Raw genomic sequence first — 18,710 nt, 5'->3', positions numbered from 1 at the left:
ACACGATTACAGAATATGCCATTTAGAGTTCGTCATCACTGTCCTGTGTGTCGTATCCAACAATATAGTCCGCATCGTTTTCACAGTCCGTTCCACACAAGCAAAGGTCGGTCAAATTGATTGGCAAATCGAATTGGTCGAATGGTCGATCGAATCGAATTCGATGAATCGAATCGAATCGATCGAATTGGTCGAATTGGTCGAATGGTCGATCGAAGCGATTGGCCGAATGGAATTGGTCGATTGGTCGAATTGGTCGAATCGAATTGGTCGGAATTGGCAAATGTAAACATTGATTTTCAGATTTTCCATGTAATAACGTTTCCAAAAATGTATAGGTTTGCTAATCTACCATGATTTTGAACGAAAAAACATCGTGAACCTGACTATGGTGTGTGTCGTACATAAAGGCAACACTCTGTTGATCCGTGACGATCTGAAAACATCTGCCAAGCAAATATGGCCGCCAGCGCCTGATCGACTCGATGATGGCGTACGCCTCCTTTTCGCCAGATGAGTGTCGGTGTTCCGCAGGCAAGAGAGTCCTTGAAAAGAAGGCCACAGGTCGCTCCCCTTGAGAGAGTGTAGCAGCTATCGCGTGATCCGACGCATCGCTTTCCAAAATAAAGGACTTGTTTTCGTCAATCGTCGACACAGCGGGGCCAGCTATGTCGGAATTCAGGCAATGGAAAGTGGCCTTAGCAACATGAGCCATAGGGAACTCTTTGCAATCCACAAGTGGTCAAAGCTTCTCAGAGAAATTTTGCACCCACTTAGTGTAATGAGCAAAAAGCCCGAGAGCACGCTTCAAAGAAGTACGATCGTGGGGCGGGGCCATGTCAAGCAAGGGTCGCAGTCGCTCCTTGTCCGGAGCGATAGAGCCATGGGTCACGGTGTACCCCAGGAGATCTATCGTTCGAGCGGAATAGCGACATTTATCCTCGTTCATAGTCAGTCGATGCTTGTGTGCAACCTCAAGGAAGCGTTTCAGGTTAGCATCATGATGCGCTTTGTCGTACCCGCAAACCGTGAGATTATCGAGATAAACGAAGACATTGGTTAAGTTCTCCTTAGCAATGAGATCGTCGATGACCCTTTTTTTTTTTTTTTTTTTTTTTTTGTTTTGTTTTGTATACAAGATCGAGGCTCGTGAAAGAGCGAACATTAATCACACAGAAAGACAAACCGACACATAAAACATATAACATCGGGAGCGGTAGACAAGATGGGGAGAGAGGGGGAAGGACACAAACACAACATTTGAGAGCAGGGACCGAGAGACATGGAGACATCGAGAGATCTGAGAGAGGGCGAGGGCTTTGGGGGGGGGGGGCATGGGAAGGGGGCGGTGGGAGAGGTATAAAACATATGGACACTGCCAGGACTTCCAGGAAAGAAGTTGGAATTTCAAACAAGGTGGATCTGGGGTGAATTAGCGGGGGTAGAAAAGATCAAGGTTTTGGATGGGGGAAGATAAGAGATGGTGGTGAACAGCTGTTTTAAAGACCTGGAGGGAGGAGTGGGATTGAAGGGAGTGAGGGAGTTTGTTCCAGAGGCGGGAGAAAAGAGGAATGAAAGAGTGAAGGTGAGCAGAGAGCCGAGATTTCGGCAGTTTAACCATCAGAGGGTTGCTGGCAGATCTTGTGCGACCTGTAGGAATATTTGGGGGACAGAGCACAGAGAGAGCTGGGGGTGCAAGGCCGGAGAGGAGTCGGTAGAAGACAGAAAGACCACCTACCTGCCTGCGGTGAGTGAGTGAAAGGCCCTCAGAGATAGCTTCATCGCGGGAGATTCCAATAATTCTGAAAGCTTTGGTTTCAACAGCGTGAAGCCGAGCTAGGTGTGAGGCAGGAGCACCGGCCCATAGGGGAGAACAGTATTCCATTGAGCTGCGGATGAAAGCCTTGTATGTGGTGAGGAGCTCAGGTGTGCCGAGGAAGGACTTCGCATGACGGAGGATGCCCAGTCGGCGACTGGCTTTGGAGGCCAGCTTGGAAATGTGGTTTTCCCAAGAAAGATCATGGCAGATAGTGAGATCCAAAATCTTGAGCGACAGAACTTCTTGGAGAGGATTGTTGAGAAAGTAGATGGGAGGGTTGTCCAGTCGATCTTTTCGGAGAGACATAGTAAGAGTGTGAGATTTGTCAGGATTGAAAGACATGTTCCACTTGTTTGACCAGTCTGTGATTTTGTCCAGGTCTTCAGAGAGTGAGGAGGCAGCAGACTGCCGATCTGAGGGAAGAGGAATGGAGCGGCAGAGAGTGGAGTCATCAGCAAAGAGATAGAGAGGATTTTCGAGAGAGTCAGAGAGATCATTGATGAAGACCAGAAAAAGCACGGGGCCCAGAACACTGCCTTGGGGAACTCCAGCCTGAACAGGAAGAGGAGATGAGAGAAACCCATTCAGGGCCACACGTTGACGACGACTAGAGAGGAAGTCCGCCAGCCATGCGTGGAGATTTCCATGGATACCAAAGGAGGAGAGTTTGGTGAGCAGAGCGGGGTGCCAGACCGTGTCGAAGGCACGTGATATGTCGAGGGAGACAGCTCTAATTTCCTGTTTGGCATTGAGGACCTCCATCCATTGTTGAGACAGCAGAAGCAGCATGTCCAGAGTAGAGTGACCTGGTCTGAAACCAAATTGATGATCAGAGATCAAGCCATTGGAGAAGAGGAAAGATTTCATATCCGAAGCAATGATGGATTCCATGACTTTGCTGATAATTGGGAGAAGGCTGATTGGTCTGTAGTTGCTAGGATCTGTTTTTGCACCTTTTTTGTGCAAAGCGGTGATGTTGGCTGATTTCCAAGCAGATGGCAGTTGACCTTGAGCAAAAGAGAGGGTGAAGAGAACAGAGAGAGGGTGAGATAGAGCAGCAGAGCAGGATTTTAGGACCCGTGGGCTGATGCCGTCGGGTCCAGTTGCAGAATCAGAGTCGAGGGTTGACAGAAACTTTTCCACCTTGTCAGGAGGAAAGGACACGGAGTCCAGGAGCAGCAGGGTACGACTGGGTATGGTGGGTACAGAGAGGGATGGGTTTGGGACACAAGATTTAGAGGCAAACACAGAGTTGAGGCATTCAGCTTTTTCACGTGCGGAGTCAGCTGTGTATCCGTTTGAGGTAAGGGAGGGGATGGAGGGGGAACAAACACCAGAAACGGATTTGACCAGACGCCACCAGGATTTGGAAGAGGGAGACAGATAAGAAAGTTCGGTCTTGAGAACGGAGAGATATTGTTTCCTGGCTCTCCTGAGGGTGGACACACACTTGTTTCGGGCTTTGTGAAAGGAAATGAGATTTCCTTCCGTTGGATTTGCTTTCCAGGAGACGAAGGCAAGTTGTTTCTGGGCAACAGCCTCACCACAAGATTCCGTGTACCATGGACGGGAGGAAGGGTATGACAACTGAAGACGAGATGGGATAAATCTGTGCATGAGAGAGAGCAATTTACTTTGGAAGAATTCCCAGGATGAGTTGATGTCAGAGGTGGTAGAGATGGGAGACCAGTCCAGATGATTGATGGCTGCTTGAAGACCGTGCCAGTTGGCCTGAGTGAAATGCCAGACTCGTCGACGCTGAGCAGGCTCCCTGAGGATGGTCAGAGAGATGTCCACTTTAACAAGGACATGATCAGATGATCCGATCGGAGCAGAAGAAGAGCAGCAGACATTTTCAGGGAAGTTAGTCATAACCAAGTCCAGAAGAGAAGATGTTCCGTTGACTGAGATCCGGGTCGGGAAATTGACAGATTGCCCTTTGGAAGCAGGTTACCCCATTTGTGACCCCGAAAGGGAGACGGGTGAACTGGTACAACCTTTGTCTGGATTCAAACCTGGTGTAGATGTGATCGGCCTCGGAGATTGAAATCTGATGATACACGCCATGAAGATCTAAAGTGCTGTAGACCGAGTACTGTGCCACCTGTTGGACCAGAGAATCCATTCCCTGGAGTGGGTAGGCATCCAATTGCGTAAACCGATTAATCGTCTGCGAGTAGTCGATTACCATGCATTTACGATGCGTGGCGGTCTGCACCACCAAAACTTGGGCCCTCCAAGGCGATCGACTAGGTTCGACGAAACCCTCCTTCAGTAGTCGCGCCGTCTCCTCAGCAATGAATTGCGTGTCAGCCCGGAAATAGCATCGCGATTTAATGGCAACCGGTGTACAGTTAGCAGCCATATTGGGGAACAGCGACAGTGGTTCAATTTCCATCCCTGCAAGAGCACACACAGCAAGAGTATCAGCACCACCAAATTCCATTTCCAATCTCCCATGCCGTCGGAGAAAATCATGTCCCAGCAACACTTCCGCACATAACGCATGTAAGACCATTAAGTGCACATCCGGAAACATATGACCATTAATCACAAGCTTTAGGTGGCATTCTCCCCGAGTGCGGACCCATAGCCCTTGGGAGGCCATGAAGATTCGACGTGTTGTCCCGAGAATTGGCCACCCATGCTTTTGAACAAGTCACAAATCAACATAACTATCCGTCGATCCCTTGTCGATTAAGGCATTAGCATGTTGCCCCACAATCATTAGTGGAACAACCACGCAGGACAAGCCAGGCGGTCCCGCAGCCGTTGAGTCGTCGAGAGGGGGCGCTCGAGCCATGCGTGTGGATCCGACGCCAGCAAGCGTCTTTCGTGAAGTTAAAGCCGAACGTGGATCAGTCTAGCCGTTGATAGGTGGCGCTCGAGCCACACATGTAGATTCAACGCCAGTGAGCGTCCTCCGTGAGGGCAAAGCCTAACGTGGATCATTCGAGCCGCCGGTAGGTGGCGCTCGAGCCACGCGTGTAGATTCGATGCCAGCTCGCGTCGATTGTGCCAAAACAAGACGTGGGCTGGGCGACGAAAGAATGCCAGCCAAGGACAGGTGGGCCGTGATCACGCCTGTGCACGCCACTTGTTTTGGCGGCACCTCGTTCACCGTCAAGGTTGCGTGTGCAGCACGGGGTCCGCATGGAGGGGCGATCCCAATCAATGCCGCGCATGGTGCCGGTCGTGATTCGGGCGGAGAGAGTATCATATTCAAAGTCGAGCGAGGTTGCCGGCCCCGCGACGAATGACAAACTTTCGAAAAGTGTCCTTTCCGAGAACACAAATGACATTTCGTGTCTCTAGCCGGACAAACTGACCTTAAATGGTTCCGGTTCCCGCAAAAAAAGCACGTAGCGTTATTTCTGGCTGGGGGAGCGGCCGCGGCGGCGGCCGTCGCACTTGGGTCGAAATCCTCAAGAGTGTCCATTGTCCCCAATTCCGGCGGAGGGGGAGCATCCGTGTGCTCTGCGTGATTCCGGCGAAGGGGGAGCATCCGTGTGGTAGCTCTCTCCGGTCGTGTCGTGCCGGTTAAACCTGCAGTGACTTACGGTCGATCGTACGATTCGGCTTGAACTTGAGCTTCATGGTACAAGAGTGAGAGTTTATGAGCTCTCTCTAGCGTCAACTCTGCTTCTTCCTCAAGCAATTGTTGTCTGATGATTGGAGAATAAATCCCAGAAACAAAAGAATCCCGCATCAAATCATCAGAGACTTGCGCAGGGGTTCATGTCTCGGTAGTACAGCCCTTCTCTAATCGGCGTAGGTCTTGAATGAAATGGTCGATGGTCTCCAATGGATCTTGTCGCCGCGATGCGAGCAGATATCGAGTATAGACCATGCTTCAAGTCTTGATGTAGATGCATTTCAATTCCTCCACAGCCGCATCGTACGTAGCGCACTGGGTTATGCACATGTAGACCGTGTGGTTCACGCGGGAGTGCAGCACTGCGAGCTTAGTAACATCGGTGAGCTCCTCCTGGGCATCCAGATGGCTGGTCAGTAACTTCAGCCAATGCAAGAGTTGAGCAGACGCGTCCGGTGCCTGAGGGTCCACTCCGAACATTGGAACTTGTATTAACTTGTGAGTCATGATGATCCCGTTCAGACAGGAGAAGATTCTGAATTAATTGTTGTAAGAATCAGTCCTACAACATTGTCCCAAAGGTAGGTTTAATTCAGAATCGATCTCTAGCAATACCTGTAAGAAACCAACAAGCCACATATCAGTACACAGTAATGATAGAAGTAAGTAATGGTTTTGCAATTAGTACAAGCAAGCTTTGAACCTCGTGTAACATGCACCATCTGAGAATGCACTACATCACACAGAGTAAATGTCACAGGAATCATCGGAGCACTGTCCAGTCCGAATTCATATAGGAGCCTCTCAGTGGACAGCGTCGGCATAACACCTGGGTTCAACTTAGACACAATTTCATTACAATGTTGATCTAAAAAATAGTTGGTGGTTGAATTCAGTTAGCCGATATGTAAATCCTTTTCAAATCTCAAGTCAATCGAATGAAAATTGAGGATTTTAGAAATTCGAAAAAACTGGTTGACCTTTGTCCTATGTTGACCTTTTGGCCTATGTTGACCTCAAAAATAGTTGGTGGTTTGTTTCAGTTAGCTGATATGAAAATCCTATTCAGATTTTAAGTCAATCGGATGAACATTGAGGATTTTAGAAATTTCAAAAAAGTGGTTGACCTTTGGCCTATGTTGTCCTTATGACCTATGTTGATCTCAAAAATAGTTGGTGGTTGAATTCAGTTTGCCGATCTGTAAATCCTTTTCAAATTTCAAATCAATCAGATGAAAATTGAGGATTTAAAAAATTTGAAAAAATTGGTTGACCTTTGGTCTATGTTGACCTTTTGGCCGATGCTGATCTCAAAAATAGTTGCTGATAGAATTCAGTTTCCCGATATGTATATCCTATTCAAATTTCAAGTCAATTGGATGAAAATTGAGGATTTTAGAAATTTGAAAAAAGGTGGTTGACTTTTGGCCTTTGTTGGTTGACCTTTTGACCTTTTGACCTCAAAAATATATAGGATTTTGTCGGACCACGAACTTTACTGTTTAATGAAGGTTTGTGAAGATCGGTTAAAAACTGTGACCTGTAGGCAATGTAAGTGAGCGGACAAACAAAGACACGCAAACCGGAGTGATCAACATACTTGCAAAGAAAAAGAAAACAAATGCCAAGTTATAAACTTCTGGACTACAAAGGCCAATTGTACATTTGATTTTGACAGTTGGAGGACAAGAAGGTACAAACGCCCTGACAAGGCTTTTGATTGGAAGTTGCAGGTGTAGAAATCCACATTAATCATTAACTCACCCTGAGATACAGGTGTGGGTGTGACAAGTCGAAATCCCTCTTTTGAATCATTTTATCTCCCTGCGACAAGGTAAGGATTCAAACTTGTTCTTGTGTTTAAAAGTTTGTCTGTCCCTAATTATGACTGTAAATTTATGTGGTTTCATCTCCACAAACAAGCACAGATAAACCGTGGCAGTAACATTTACATATGTTACCTTCATTGATAATAACGATTCAGCCAAGGGATTCAAACAGGTCGACCACTTGAGCAGTCCTGGCTGGGTTCGAATCCCGATCCGACTGTACAAGCATAACATATATTTGTACCAACATATCAGACTGGTGCTGCCAGGTAAAACATGGATTTGTGCGTCGTGTTCATCGACTTGACAAATGCTTTAATAAGGTGAATAGAGTAAGTCTTTGGGAAATCCTTGGCAGACTGGAATGCCCAAGGAAGTTTGTCCAAATTGTCCACCTTTTCCATGAGCATGTGACGAGCCAAGTGTACCATGTGGTGATGCATGTGATGCATTTCCGATGTCAAATGGAGTAAAACAAGGCGGTGTTTTAGCCCCGGTTCTATTCACCATCTTGTTCATGTGTGTTCTGAATATGGCAGTCAAGGACTTTGATCGGGGAGTCTCCTTTCGATACCGCCTCCCCGATGGCTCACTATTTGACATGCGATGTCTAATGCTAAAACCAAGACTTCATGGACTTATCAGGGCATTATGAATGACACGTGACTAACTCCTTATGACATATGGGAAAAAATCATCACAATAAAATTCCCAATTTGGTATCTGTTTGTCTGTCTGACAACGATACATTCGGTCATTACTTATCTAATCTCAACCAAACTTAGCAGGAGGACTAAGGGTCACACGATGGAGGTTGTAGTGACTTCATTTGCCCTCCTCACCTCGGGGGTTTTCCAACTTGGGCGGCATCTGTGTTAATCGTTATAAATAGCTTTTGGGGATGTTTCATGGGAAGGGAAAAAAGTTATAAACCACAAACACGAAAATTACCTTTTAAAACAGTCGCTCCTGCTGCTTAACACGAAACTGAAAGGCAAGAAACACGAAGTGTGTTCAGTTATTAATCAGCCAGCTTCTGCTTGCCAAGTCTGCCGTTCCTTACCAACGGTTTTGAGTGCAGTGCTTGCTTGAAAGCTTAAGCCACTTGGTGACCTCTCGGCAAGAAATTCCACAGATCCCCCGACGTCCCTGTTCTCCACTGTTGTTGTGCTTGTGTGCTTCCGTCTCTCTCACCGTCTTGTCTCCCGCTCCCTTCATTGTATGTTTTATGTGTCTGTGCATGTTTTCCTGTTTAATGTGTAATTTAATGTGCAATTAACTGCAGCACTTGATTAAATGCAGACAAATGTGGGGATTAACTGCAGCACGTGATTAAATGTAGACAAATGTGGGGATTAACTGCAGCACTTGATTAAATGTAGACAAATGTGGGGATTAACTGCAGCACTTGATTAAATGCAGACAAATGTGGGGATTATCTGCAACACGTGATTAAATGTAGACAAATGTGGGGATTAACTGCAGCACTTGATTAAATGCAGACAAATGTGGGGAATAACTGCAGCATGTGGTCAAATGTAGACAAATGTGGGGATTATCTGCAGCATGTGATTAAATGTAGACAAATGTGGGGATTATCTGCAGCATGTGATTAAATGCAGACAAATGTGGGGATTATCTGCAACACGTGATTAAATGTAGACAAATGTGGGGATTAACTGCAGCACGTGATTAAATGTACACAAATGTGGGGATTAACTGCAGCACGTGATTAAATGCAGACAAATGTGGGGATTAACTGCAGCATGTGATTAAATGCAGACAAATGTGGGGATTAACTGCAGCATGTGATTAAACGCAGACAAATGTGGGGATTATCTGCAAGACGTGATTAAATGCAGACAAATGTGGGGATTAACTGCAGCACGTGATTAAATGCAGACAAATGTGGGGATTATCTGCAGCATGTGATTAAATGCAGACAAATGTGGGGAATAACTGCAGCATGTAATTAAATGCAGACAAATGTGGGGAATAACTGCAACACGTGATTAAATGCAGACAAATGTGGGGATTAACTGCAGCATGTGATTAAATGTAGACAAATGTGGGGATTATCTGCAGCATGTGATTAAATGCAGACAAATGTGGGGATTATCTGCAACACGTGATTAAATGTAGACAAATGTGGGGATTATCTGCAGCATGTGATTAAATGTAGAAAAATGTGGAGATTAACTGCAGCATTTGATTAAATGCAGACAAATGTGGGGATTAACTGCAGCATGTGATTAAATGCAGACAAATGTGGGGATTATCTGCAGCATGTGATTAAATGCAGACAAATGTGGGGAATAACTGCAGCATGTGATTAAATGCAGACAAATGTGGGGAATAACTGCAACACGTGATTAAATGCAGACAAATGTGGGGATTAACTGCAGCATGTGATTAAATGTAGACAAATGTGGGGATTATCTGCAGCATGTGATTAAATGCAGACAAATGTGGGGATTATCTGCAACACGTGATTAAATGTAGACAAATGTGGGGATTATCTGCAAGACGTGATTAAATGCAGACAAATGTGGGCATTAACTGCAGCACGTGATTAAATGCAGACAAATGTGGGGAATAACTGCAGCATGTGATTAAATGCAGACTAATGTGGGGATTAACTGCAGCATGTGATTAAATGCAGACAAATGTGGGGATTAACTGCAGCATGTGATTAAATGCAGACAAATGTGGGGATTATCTGCAAGACGTGATTAAATGCAGACAAATGTGGGGATTAACTGCAACACGTGATTAAATGCAGACAAATGTGGGGCTTATCTGCAGCATGTGATTAAATGTAGACAAATGGGGGGATTAACTGCAGCACGTGATTAAATGCAGACAAATGTGGGGATTAACTGCAGCATGTGATTAAATGCAGACAAATGTGGGGATTATCTGCAGCATGTGATTAAATGCAGACAAATGTGGGGAATAACTGCAGCATGTGATTAAATGCAGACAAATGTGGGGAATAACTGCAACACGTGATTAAATGCAGACAAATGTGGGGATTATCTGCAGCATGTGATTAAATGCAGACAAATGTGGGGATTATCTGCAACACATGATTAAATGCAGACAAATGTGGGGCTTATATGCAGCGTGTGATTAAATGCAGACAAATGTGGGGATTAACTGCAGCATGTGATTAAATGCAGACAAATGTGGGGATTATCTGCAGCATGTGATTAAATGCAGACAAATGTGGGGAATAACTGCAGCATGTGTTGAAATGCAGACAAATGTGGGGATTAACTGCAGCATGTGATTAAATGCAGACAAATGTGGGGAATAACTGCAGCACGTGATTAAATGCAGACAAATGTAGGGATTAACTGCAGCATGTGATTAAATGCAGACAAATGTGGGGATTATCTGAAGCATGTGATTAAATGTAGACAAATGTGGGGATTATCTGCAACACGTGATTAAATGCAGACAAATGTGGGGATTATCTGCAGCATGTGATTAAATGCAGACAAATGTGGGGATTACCTGCAGCATGTGATTAAATGCAGATAAATGTGGGGATTATCTGCAGCATGTGATTAAATGTAGACAAATGTGGGGATTATCTGCAAGACGTGATTAAATGCAGACAAATGTGGGGAATAACTGCAACACGTGATTAAATGCAGACAAATGTGGGGATTATCTGCAGCATGTGATTAAATGCAGACAAATGTGGGGATTATCTGCAACACGTGATTAAATGCAGACAAATGTGGGGCTTATATGCAGCATGTGATTAAATGCAGACAAATGTGGGGATTAACTGCAGCATGTGATTAAATGCAGACAAATGTGGGGATTATCTGCAGCATGTGATTAAATGCAGACAAATGTGGGGAATAACTGAAGCATGTGTTTAAATGCAGACAAATGTGGGGATTAACTGCAGCATGTGATTAAATGCAGAAAAATGTGGGGAATAACTGCAACACGTGATTAAATGTAGACAAATGTGGTGATTAACTGCAGCACGTGATTAAATGTAGACAAATGTGGGGATTATCTGCAGCATGTGATTAAATGCAGACAAATGTGGGGAATAACCGCAACACGTGATTAAATGTAGAAAAATGTGGGGATTAACTGCAGCATGTGATTAAATGCAGACAAATGTGGGGAATAACTGCAGCATGTGTTTAAATGCAGACAAATGTGGGGATTAACTGCAGCATGTGATTAAATGCAGAAAAATGTGGGGAATAACTGCAACACGTGATTAAATGTAGACAAATGTGGTGATTAACTGCAGCACGTGATTAAATGTAGACAAATGTGGGGATTATCTGCAGCGCGTGACTAAATGTAGACAAATGTGGGGATTAACTGCAGCACTTGATTAAATGTAGACAAATGTGGGGATTAACTGCAGCATGTGATTAAATGCAGACAAATGTGGGGATTATCTGCAGCATGTGATTAAATGTAGACAAATGTGGATTATCTGCAACACGTGATTAAATGCAGACAAATGTGGGGATTATCTGCAGCATTTGATTAAATGTAGACAAATGTGGGGATTAACTGCAGCATGTGATTAAATGTAGACAAATGTGGGGATTAACTGCAGCATGTGATTAAATGTAGACAAATGTGGGGATTAACTGCAGCACGTGATTAAATGTAGACAAATGTGGGGATTAACTGCAGCACGTGATTAAATGTAGACAAATGTGGGGATTAACTGCAGCGCTTGATTAAATGTAGACAAATGTGGGGATTAACTGCAGCATGTGATTAAATGCAGACAAATGTGGGGAATAACTGCAGCACGTGATTAAATGTAGACAAATGTGGGGATTAACTGCAGCACGTTATTAAATGTAGACAAATGTGGGGATTAATTCCAGCATGTGATTAAATGCAGACAAATGTGGGGATTAACTGCAGCACGTGATTAAATGTAGACAAATGTGGGGATTAACTGCAGCACGTGATTAAATGTAGACAAATGTGGGGATTAACTGCAGCACGTGATTAAATGTAGACAAATGTGGGGATTAACTGCAGCATGTGATTAAATGCAGACAAATGTGGGGATTAACTGCAGCATGTGATTAAATGCAGACAAATGTGGGGATTAACTGCAGCACGTGATTAAATGTAGACAAATGTGGGGATTAACTGCAGCATGTGATTAAATGTAGACAAATGTGGGGATTAACTGCAGCATGTGATTAAATGCAGACAAATGTGGGGATTATCTGCAGCACGTGATTAAATGTAGACAAATGTGGTGATTAACTGCAGCACGTGATTAAATGTCGACAAATGTGGGGATTAACTGCAGCATGTGATTAAATGCAGAGAAATGTGGAGATTAACTGCAGCATGTGATTAAATGTAGATAAATGTGGGGATTAACTGCAGCACGTGATTAAATGCAGACAAATGTGGGGATTAACTGCAACATGTGATTAAATGCAGACAAATGTGGGGATTATCTGCAGCATGTGATTAAATGCAGACAAATGTGGGGAATAACTGCAGCATGTGATTAAATGCAGACAAATGTGGGGATTAACTGCAGCATGTGATTAAATGCAGACAAATGTGGGGATTAACTGCAGCACGTGATTAAATGTAGACAAATGTGGGGATTAACTGCAGCATGTGATTAAATGCAGACACATGTGGGGATTAACTGCAGCATGTGATTAAATGCAGACAAATGTGGGGATTATCTGCAGCACGTGATTAAATGTAGACAAATGTGGTGATTAACTGCAGCACGTGATTAAATGCAGACAAATGTGGGGATTATCTGCAGCATGTGATTAAATGCAGACAAATGTGGGGAATAACTGCAGCATGTGATTAAATGCAGACAAATGTGGGGAATAACCGCAACACGTGATTAAATGCAGACAAATGTGGGGATTATCTGCAGCATGTGATTAAATGCAGACAAATGTGGGGATTATCTGCAACACATGATGAAATGCAGACAAATGAGGGGCTTATCTGCAGCATGTGATTAAATGCAGACAAATGTGGGGATTATCTGCAACACGTGATTAAATGCAGACAAATGTGGGGATTAACTGCAGCATGTGATTAAATGCAGACAAATGTGGGGATTATCTGCAGCATGTGATTAAATGAAGACAAATGTGGGGAATAACTGCAGCATGTGATTAAATGCAGACAAATGTGGGGATTATCTGCAGCATGTGATTAAATGCAGACAAATGTGGGGATTATCTGCAACATGTGATTAAATGCAGATAAATATGGGGATTATCTGCAGCACGTGATTAAATGTAGATAAATGTGGGGATTATCTGCAAGACGTGATTAAATGCAGACAAATGTGGGGAATAACTGCAGTATGTGATTAAATGCAGACAAATGTGGGGATTATCTGCAGCATGTGATTAAATGTAGACAAATGTGGGGAATAACTGCAACACGTGATTAAATGCAGACAAATGTGGGGATTAACTGCAGCATGTGATTAAATGCAGACAAATGTGGGGATTATCTGCAGCATGTGATTAAATGTAGACAAATGTGGGGATTATCTGCAACACGTGATTAAATGCAGACAAATGTGGGGATTATCTGCAGCATGTGATTAAATGCAGACAAATGTGGGGATTATCTGCAGCATGTGATTAAATGCAGATAAATGTGGGGATTATCTGCAGCACGTGATTAAATGTACACAAATGTGGGGATTATCTGCAAGACGTGATTAAATGCAGACAAATGTGGGGAATAACTGCAACACGTGATTAAATGCAGACAGATGTGGGGATTATCTGCAGCATGTGATTAAATGCAGACAAATGTGGGGAATAACTGCAACACGTGATTAAATGCAGACAAATGTGGGGATTAACTGCAGCATGTGATTAAATGCAGACAAATGTGGGGATTAACTGCAGCATGTGATTAAATGCAGACAAATGTGGGGATTAACTGCAGCATGTGATTAAATGCAGACAAATGTGGGGATTAACTGCAGCATGTGATTAAATGCAGACAAATGTGGGGATTAACTGCAGCATGTGATTAAATGTAGACAAATGTGGGGATTATCTGCAACACGTGATTAAATGTAGACAAATGTGGGGATTATCTGCAGCATGTGATTAAATGCAGACAAATGTGGGGAATAACTGCAACACGTGATTAAATGCAGACAAATGTGGGGATTAACTGCAGCATGTGATTAAATGCAGACAAATGTGGGGATTATCTGCAACACGTGATTAAATGCAGACAAATGTGGGGATTAACTGCAGCATGTGATTAAATGCAGACAAATGTGGGGATTATCTGCAGCATGTGATTAAATGCAGACAAATGTGGGGATTATCTGCAGCATGTGATTAAATGCAGACAAATGTGGGGATTATCTGCAACACGTGATTAAATGCAGACAAATGTGGGGATTATCTGCAGCATGTGATTAAATGCAGACAAATGTGGGGATTATCTGCAGCATGTGATTCAATGCAGACAAATGTGGGGATCGACAAAGGGAAACATTCATGTTCCTCCTTCAAGATGTCTCTGATTCCTTAATATCTCTTCCTGGTTACTCCCTTCTCCGGTATGATAGACCTGAGCCTCGGCCTGGTGGTGGGGTGGCTATCTTTGTCAAAAACTCTCTTCCTCACTCTCCTTGCACTGCCCTCTTTCCTCCTCACCCGCAGGAGTACCTCTGGTTACGGCTTCCTCTCCGCTCCCACCTTTTGTTCATATGTGTTCTGTACCGTCCCCCAAACAGTAATGACTCCATCTACATTTCACTGTCTGACAACATGGACCAACTTCTATCCACTCATCCCAACTCTCTCTTCCTCATATGTGGTGACTTCAACTGTCATCATGCCACCTGGTTGGGTGTGGGTTCCTCTCTCACCAGTCATGGCACCTCAGCAAAGGACTTCTGTGACTCACTGGGATTGACACAATCTGTCAATTTCCCGACCCGGATCTCAGCCAATGGAGTATCTTCTCTTCTAGACTTGATTATGACTAACTTCCCTGCTAATGTCTGCTGCTCTTCTTCTGCTCCAATCGGTTCTTCTGATCATGTGCTTGTCAAAGTGGACATCTCTCTGGCCATTCTCAGAGAGCCTCCTCAGCGTCGACGAGTCTGGCATTTCACTCAGGCCGACTGGGACGGTCTTCAAGCAGCCAACAATCATCTGGACTGGTCTCCCATCTCCACTGCCTCTGACATCAATTCTTCCTGGGAATTCTTCCAAAGCAAACTGATCTCTCTCATGCACAGATTTATCCCATCTCGCCTTCAATTGTCTTACTCTTCCTCCCGTCCATGGTACACTGAATCTTGTGGTGAGGCAGTTGCCCTGAAACAACTTGCCTTTGCCTCTTGGAAGGCTAATCCAACTGAAGGCAATCTCAGTTCCTTCCACCAAGCTCGGAACAAGTGTGTGTCTACCCTCAGGAGTGCCAGGAAGCACTATCTCTCCTCACTCAAGAATGAACTCTCAAACCTGTCTCCTTCCTCCAAATCCTGGTGGCGTCTGGTCAAATCCGTTTCTGGTGTTTGTTCCCCCTCCATCCCCTCCCTTACCTAAAATGGCCACACAGTTGACATCGCACGTGACAAAGCCGAATGCCTCAACTCTGTGTTCGCCTCAAAATCCTTAGTCCCAAACCCATCTCTCTCTGTTCCCACCTTTCCCAGTTGAACCCAACTGCTCCTGGACTCTGTGTCCTTCTCTCCTGACAAGGTGGAGGAGTTTTTGTCAAACCTCGACTCTGATTCTGCAACTGGACCAGACGGCATCAGCCCACGGGTCCTAAAATCCTGCTCTGCCGCTCTATCTCACCCTCTCTCTGTTCTTTTCACCCTATCTTTTGCTCAAGGTCATCTGCCAGCATCCTGGAAATCAGCTAACATTACCGCTTTACACAAAAAAGGTGCAAAAACAGATCCTTGCAACTACAGACCAATCAGCCTGCTCCCAATTATCAGCAAAGTCATGGAATCCATCATTGCTTCGGATATGAAATCTTTCCTCTTCTCCAATGGCTTGAACTCTGATCATCAATTTGGTTTCAGACCAGGTCACTCTACTCTGGACATGCTGCTTCTGCTGTCTCAACAATGGATGGAGGTCCTCAATGCCAAACAGGAAATCAGAGCTGTCTCCCTTGACCAATCACGGGCCTTTGATACGGCCTGGCACCCAGCTCTGCTCACCAAACTCTCCTCCTATGGTATCCATGGAAATCTCCATGCATGCCTTGCGGACTTCCTCTCTGGTCGTAGTCAACGTATGGCCCTGAATGGATTTCTCTCATCTCCCCTTCCTGTTCAGGCTGGAGTTCCCCAAGGAAGTGTGCTGGGCCCTGTGCTTTTTCTGGTCTTCATCAATGATCTCTCCGACTCTCTGGAAAATCCTCTCTATCTCTTTGCTGATGACTCCACTCTCTGCCGCTCCATTCCTCTTCCCTCAGATCGGCAGTCTGCAGCCTCCTCACTCTCTGAAGACCTGGACAAAATCACAGACTGGTCAAACAAGTGGAACATGTCTTTCAATCCTGACAAATCTCACTCTCTTACTATGTCTCTCCGAAAAGATCGACTGGACAACCCTCCCATCTACTTTCTCAACAATCCTCTCCAAGAAGTTCTGTCGCTCAAGCTTTTGGGTCTCACTATCTGCCATGATCTTTCTTGGGAAAACCACATTTCCAAGCTGGCCTCCAAAGCCAGTCACCGACTGGGCATCCTCCGTCGTGCGAAGTCCTTCCTCGGCACACCTGAGCTCCTCACCACATACAAGGCTTTCATCCGCAGCTCAATGGAATACTGTTCTCCCCTATGGGCTGGTGCTCCTGCCTCACACCTGGCTCGGCTTCACGCTGTTGAATCCAAAGCTTTCAAAATCATTGGAATCTCCCGCGATGAAGCTATCTCTGAGGGCCTTTCACTCACTCACCGCAGGCAGGTAGGTGGTCTTTCTGTCTTCTACCGACTCCTCTCCGGCCTTGATCCCCCAGCTCTCTCTGTGCTCTGTCCCCCAAATATTCCTACAGGTCGCACAAGATCTGCCAGCAACCCTCTGATGGTTAAACTGCCGAAATCTCGGCTCTCTGCTCACCTTCACTCTTTCATTCCTCTTTTCTCCCGCCTGTGGAACAAACTCCCACACTCCCTTCAATCCCTCTCCTCCCTCCAGGTCTTTAAAACAGCTGTTCACCACCATCTCTTATCTTCCCCCATCCATAACCTTGATCTTTTCTACCCCCACTAATTCACCCCAGATCCACCTTGTTTGAAATTCCAACTTCTTTCCTGGAAATCCTGGCAGTGTCCATATGTTTATACCTCTCCCACCCCCCCCCCCCCCCTTCACATGCCTCCCCCCCAAAGCCCTCTCCCTCCCACAGATCTCTCGATGTCTCCATGTCTCTCGGTCCCTGCTCTCAAATGTTGTGTTTGTGTCCTTCCCCCTCTCTCCCCATCTTGTCTACCGCTCCCGATGTTATTTGTTTTATGTGTCTGTTTGTCTTTCTGTGTGATTAATGTTCGCTCTTTCACGAGCCTCGATCTTGTATACAAAAAAAAAAAAAAAAAAAAAAAAAGTCATTCAAAAGACATGAACACTGGTGCTCTTACAACAGAATGATACAAGTAATGTTTAGAAAGGAACTTTAAGTTGAACAGGTGAGAAAAGCATTATGTTAAACAGGGAAAAGGTAGCTCGAGGTTCTTTCACATTTGTGCTTATACTTAACATTTATATTTTTAAGTCAATAATTTTTTAACATCTCAACTAGCGCCCAATCGAACATGTCGTCCGTCAGCAGATGCAAATCGGTGTGTGTGTGTCTGTGTGTGTGTGTGTGTGCGTGTCTGTCTGTCTGTCTGTTTGTGTGGGTGTGTGTGTGTGTGTGTGTCTGTGTGTGTCGTTGGTCGTTATCTCTATTTGCGGGGTTCTGGAGTTGAACGGAGTCCTCCCAGGACCCAAAGTGTCCACCTCCTCTTCGGTAAGGGATCCCGGTTCATGGACCAAACTGTTCAACTTTTTCAGAGTTTTGTTCAAAGTTCTCTTTTCAGGATCGTCTCCGAAGCCCGGATTGCGTCCAGTTGTAGTTCATTTGAGGTAATATTCCCGGGGATGTTTTTTTAAATCTCAGTGAGGTTCTTCTTCATCATTCCTGTCGCTCCAGTTATCACCGGTACATTCTTGGGATGCACTGATTTTTGTAGAACATTTTGTGGATGGTGAGGAGTTTCCTTGTTTTTTATCTAGTTTTTTGATGTCCACTTGTGGCCAGTTTATATTTCCGCAGTTGTACTGGAACACTGGTACAGATTGTTGGTTTATGGCTTTGGTTTTGTTTCTTGGGTAAAACGTTTTCAGGATCAGCCTTGTTCGACGCAGGTATCCTTTGGTAGTTTTTTGCGCATTTTTATGACTAATCTGGTGGCCCTCTTCTA

General features: G+C 44.8%; 1 protein-coding gene across 2 annotated transcripts in view; it reads left to right on the top strand.

Annotated features, from left to right (window-relative positions):
- The first annotated feature begins 7,181 nt into the window (after positions 1-7,181).
- Positions 7,182-18,710, top strand: part of LOC137422091 (cadherin-17-like) — a 327,803-nt gene continuing 316,274 nt past the window's right edge. For both annotated transcript variants that reach the window (XM_068108842.2, XM_068108841.2), the window contains exon 1: positions 7,182-7,248. The gene's annotated coding sequence lies outside the window, so the exon portion shown is untranslated. The remainder of the gene's footprint in view (positions 7,249-18,710) is intronic.

Source organism: Myxine glutinosa, chromosome 2 (genome assembly GCF_964187855.1).
Source record: "Myxine glutinosa chromosome 2, kmMyxGlut1.1, whole genome shotgun sequence".
Lineage (NCBI taxonomy): Eukaryota > Metazoa > Chordata > Myxini > Myxiniformes > Myxinidae > Myxine > Myxine glutinosa.
Note: the sequence above shows the minus strand (reverse complement) of the source record. Positions and strands in the feature narration are given on the sequence as shown.